This window comes from Chanodichthys erythropterus, chromosome 23, assembly GCF_024489055.1.
Source record: "Chanodichthys erythropterus isolate Z2021 chromosome 23, ASM2448905v1, whole genome shotgun sequence".
NCBI lineage: Eukaryota > Metazoa > Chordata > Actinopteri > Cypriniformes > Xenocyprididae > Chanodichthys > Chanodichthys erythropterus.
In genome coordinates, this window is record NC_090243.1 from 30550223 (window position 1) to 30555621 (window position 5399).

Genomic DNA, 5399 nt, shown 5'->3' on the forward strand with positions numbered 1-5399 from the left:
ATATAGGGGAAATAGACTCCCTGTGTTATACCACTGGTCACAATTGTGACTGTCTTCATTTATCTGCAGTCTGACAACAGAATAAACCATGTATTAATATAATTTCAATATGTATGTATAGATAACCTTTTCATTATGATGTGTGCAAAAAATGTATGAGCTATTCAAAAATGTACTTAGAAAACGTAACTGTCATTTCTGAGCTTTAACGTCATCATTGTGTTAAGATGGCAGTACCAGGAAATAAATGTGTGTGGTCACATGACCAAACTACACAATAACATTAGACCTGCCCAGAACTCATGCAGACATCTTAAATTTGCGTTACAAATGAACATGTGCTTCATAATAAGAGTTGCTTTTTAATACCACACCAAAATATGTGAGGAAAATTTCGGTCACAAAATTTGTGACTGGTGGGATTAAATGGGTTAAAAGCTACAATAAAGGTTCTGCCTGAAAATTACACAATATCTGTCTAATTGTAAAAAACAAATTAAACAAGACCCCACTGGATAATCAGGATTTGCAACAGAATTCTCCATAGATTCATTTAGCTTTATGAGAAAATGGAATCTGCTTCAGATTTGTTTAAAAGGATTTGTTTTTCCCAGTTGTGAGAAATGACATGAAAACAAAACAAGATTTTATGGGTTTAGATGGTTAAGTTTAAAACTAGGCTACTTATTTATTTTGATAAATTCATAAAATCAAACAAATGACCTTTTTAGGCCTTGGAACTGGTATAAGATGTTAGATGTCTAATTGATAAGCAAGTTTATCTGGATCAAGTTTATGTAATCTTTCATCAAATAATTACTTGTTCTGCCCCTAGACTTTTCAGCTGATTTTTAAAGTGCCTCTATTATGCCTTTTTTAAGGTTCCTAATATTGTTTTGGGAGTCTCCTACAACAGGTTTACATTCATGCAAGGTCAAAAAACACATAAGTTTTCTCATAATATTCATTTAATTTCACCTCAGTTCACCAAATATTGGTAAACGATTCGTTTGAAGCAGTTCAATGAATCAATCGCTCTAAAACCCTCCTTTCCGTGAGCCTACACATGCTCTGATTGGTCAGATGGCCCAATCCTTCGTGATTGGTCTACTGCGTGCACAGCGCACCCAGAGCCCTTAACAGCTCTGAGCGCACCCATTGCGAACCCACTGAATGACAGCTAACAATTCGCAAGACATTGTATACAATGCATATACAGAAAAATAGCATCCGATTTTACTTTATCAATTCGAGCATGAGTCTGACGATGAAACGTCTGAAGTAGTCGATCAACCAGAAACGATTCGCGTTCACAACTGGAGTATGACGGTTCTCTATGGTAGGCTAACATCTAGTTATTTATAAGATGTGATAGCAGCGTCACTGTTATACTTTATGTTGGTGCACCTGTGGGAACAGTATCAGAATATCAAGCGAAGCTGACATTTATGCCAGATGTGTACAGACCTTTTCGTCATAGCTATTAACAAAACAAAACAAAACAAAACAAAAAAATAATTGTTTGACATTACAATGGGTGTTTACTGTTTACAGAGAGAATACTTCAACTAGTTAGCTCGGACTAGCATCTTAAAGGGTTAGTTCACCCAAAAATGGGTGATTAATTACTCACCCTCATGTCGTTCCACACCCGTAAGACTTTCATTCATCTTCGGAACACAAATTAAGATATTTTTGATTAAATCTGATGGCTCCGTGAGGCCTGCATTCACAACAATTTCCTCTCTCAGGATCCATAAAGTTACTAAAAACACATTTAAAACAGTTCATGCAAGTTCAGTAGTTCTACCTTAATATTATAAAGTGACGAGAATATTTTTGTGCACCAAAAAATAAAAATAAATAAATAATAAATATCTACCTTTTAACAATATAGTTTCAAAACACTGCTTCGGAGCTTTGCGAATCAAATCAGTGACTTGGAGCGCCAAAGTCACGCGATTTCAGCAGTTTAGCCGTTTAAAAGGAGATCCGAGTCACTGATTCGATTCGTAAAGCTCCGAAGCAGTGTTTTGAAGGTCTTACGGGTGTAGAACAACATGAGGGTGAGTAATAAATTACATTATTTTCATTTTTGGGTGAAATAACCCTTTAACATCACATCACATCTTAACATGACGTCACAACGAAACGGCTTGGGATTCGGTTTACAAACGATTTGTTTAATTGACTGAGTTGACCCTTACTTTTGAGAGACAATAACTTTATATACAGTGCACTTTCAGATTTAAAACTTTGCAGGATGTTTTCATTCACTTAGAGCTATGTTACACACTACATGAAAAAAAAAAAATCCATAATAGATAATAGAATCCACTTTAAGGTTTTACTGGTTATGAACCTGCTAACCCTTTTGGTAGATGCTGTTTGACTAGAAATATTTTTCACACAACATTAAAACACAAACCATTAAACCACCCGCCTCCATTCTCATATATAACACATGGTCCAATTAATTTCTGATGATTACATCAAGCTCACCTTACACTCTAAAAAATGCTGGGTTAAAAACAACCCAAGTTGGGTTGAAAATGGACAAACTCAGCAGTTGGGTTAAATGTTTGACCAACGTGCTGGGCAGTTTTATTTAACCCAACTATTGTTTAAAAATTACTATATGGCTGGAATTGGAATGAACCTAAAATAGGTTGGAAATTAAAAATCAGACACAAATTACTAGAAGCACCAATAATAATCAAAAGGTGAACATTTATAAATAAGGAATTTAATAAATGTCTATTGTTTGTCTATTGCTAATTATTATTAATTAAACTTTAATTAATTTAATTAATTAAACACACTTTTGGTTCATTTAAGCAAGCAATACAGTGATTTTGAAACAATAGTTGAGTTAAATAAAACTACCCAGAAGGTTGGGCAAACATCTCACCCAACCACTGGGTTAAAACAACCCAATCTCTGGGTTTGTCCATTTTTAATCCAACTTGTTTTGTTTTTTTTGTTTTTGTTTTTTTCAATTTTTGAACAATAAACTTACAAGGGCAATAACATATTTTACATTATATATACATCAAATTAAATGTTATGATAAAAAAAAGAAAAGAAGAGAAAGTAGAAAAAATTTCACATGTATAAACAAGTATATACATTACAAATTAAGGCTTTAAAATAATTTACAGTTTTTTGGGGTTTTTTTGGCTTTTGTTATTTCTTGTTTCTTTTAATGTATACATGTAGTGACCTATTTCTATTTTAAAATGAGTAAAAAAAAGTTTTTTCCATCCCCATTTACATTTGTGGAAAAAGAATTTTTCATATATATTGTTTTCCAGATATAATAATAATAAACAATATATTGGCAAATTCCAAATTTTGAAATCACCAGTATTATCATAAAAAAAATAAATAAAACATCTTTTACTTTATGTTGTAATTTAATATTAGTAGTGCTTTTAGTATTTTTTACAAAAAAGCCAGATCACACCAAAATTGTTTTGTATAAATACAATCATAACATAAATGTACAATACTTTCATTTCCCTCTTTGCAAAAAACACATTTCAGGTCAATATCTTTACAAAACTTTAAAATTACCTGTTTTACAGGATTTTTTTTTTTTTTTTTTTTGAAAAAAATACAACTATATGCTTTATACAAACAAATGATCGCCATGCACGTGCTTCCGCTTTCCGTATTCTTCAAAAAGCTTATGCTGTATGTCCTATGCCTTCCCTATTCAGCTTATGGAAAAAACGAAACTGGCACCGCATTCGTTCCGTAAGTTAAATGTTTGAAGAATACGGAAAGCGGAAGCACGTGCGCAGCGATCATTTGTTTATATAAAGCATATACAGCTGTATTTTTTTAGAACATTACCAATCGTTTCACTGGATAAGACCTGGTATCATTTAAAGCCCTTTGAAGCTGCACTGAAACTAATTTTGACCTTCAACCGTTTGGAGTCCACTGAAGTCCACTATAAGGAGAATAATCCTGGAATGTTTTCATCAAAAAACTTATTTTTTTTCTACTGAAGAAAGAAAGACATGAACATCTTGGATGACATGGGGGTGAGTAAATTATCAGGAAATTTTTATTTTAAGTGAACTAATCCTTTAATGACAGAATTTTCATTTTTGAGTGAACTAACCCTTTAAATAGGGCACTATTTGAGGGGTACATCCATTTGTAGTGGTGTCCGAAATCACAGTGGACGTTATCAAGTGCACTCATTCAAATTCAATGCTCTGATTGGCCAGTGGCAGCTCTGCTGTAATTGACACAATCCATAAAAACAAAACAAAACAAAACAAAAAACAGCATAAATAAAATAGAGACAATTAACAGAATACCAGAGCCTTTGGAAACATTGACAATATTTGAACCATCTAGCTAAGCAACTTCCAAAGTTCAAAAGGAATACCATAAGACTAGATTCGTGTATAATGTATCCTTTGTACTTTGGCATCGCGATTCTTAGGGCTTAGCATAGAATTCTATCATCTACAGTTCACTGTGACTTCTAAAGCCATATCGATCCAAGGGCTTATGATGTTTGTGTGTGTGTGTGGAGTTTAGTGTACCATCAGCAGGTGCAGAGAGGAACAGATTAATCAAACTGCAGGGTAAATCTATCCCCTAATCACAGAGCAGGAAGTGTTTGGCTCTTACTCTGTTCTGCTAAATTTAAGGGCCAAACATGGTGAGCCTGTCCATCTTAGATAACTGATGGTGATATCGTGACAGGTATGATGTGCTAAGCAATGAAAAATGGCAAAACTACAAAACTGCTATCAATCTTCCTTTGCTAAGAATACCTGGGTGAGTTGAATCTGACATTTTCTATATAACTCATAAGATTGAGGTATTAAGAATCTTGAGTTTTATATAGGAGTATTGTCAATGAAATATGATGGATGAAAATTATTTTAGGCATGTCTGTACTCTAATTGTTTTGTCTTGTATTTTAGTTTCAAAATATGACATTTGGAAAACACTTGTAAATTAAGGGCCAGATTTACTAACAACTTGCACCTGTGCATACCCTCTTTTGGCGTTAAAAAACTACTGTCGGGATTTACTAAAGACACACAGTGTAAAATTAGCCCTGAAAAGGTGTGGACTGAGTTATTATTGCAGGTGACCTTATTGCATACGCATTTATAAGAGTTTCCCTTTCAGATGCAAAATTTATGGGAGGAGAGTATTTAAGTGAATCACGCAACATGATTTACTAATGTTTGCGCTAGTCAATTTACTGGTATTTGCGGCATTGTTTAACGCCCAAAAATAGCATTTCTTAACCCATTTTGCAACATGGCTGCAATTGTTGTTGCTAGGAGAAGACACAGCGGAGAACAGAAAGTTATCCGAACATATCGTTTGCCAAATATGTTATTTGCGACCGAACGCTAATT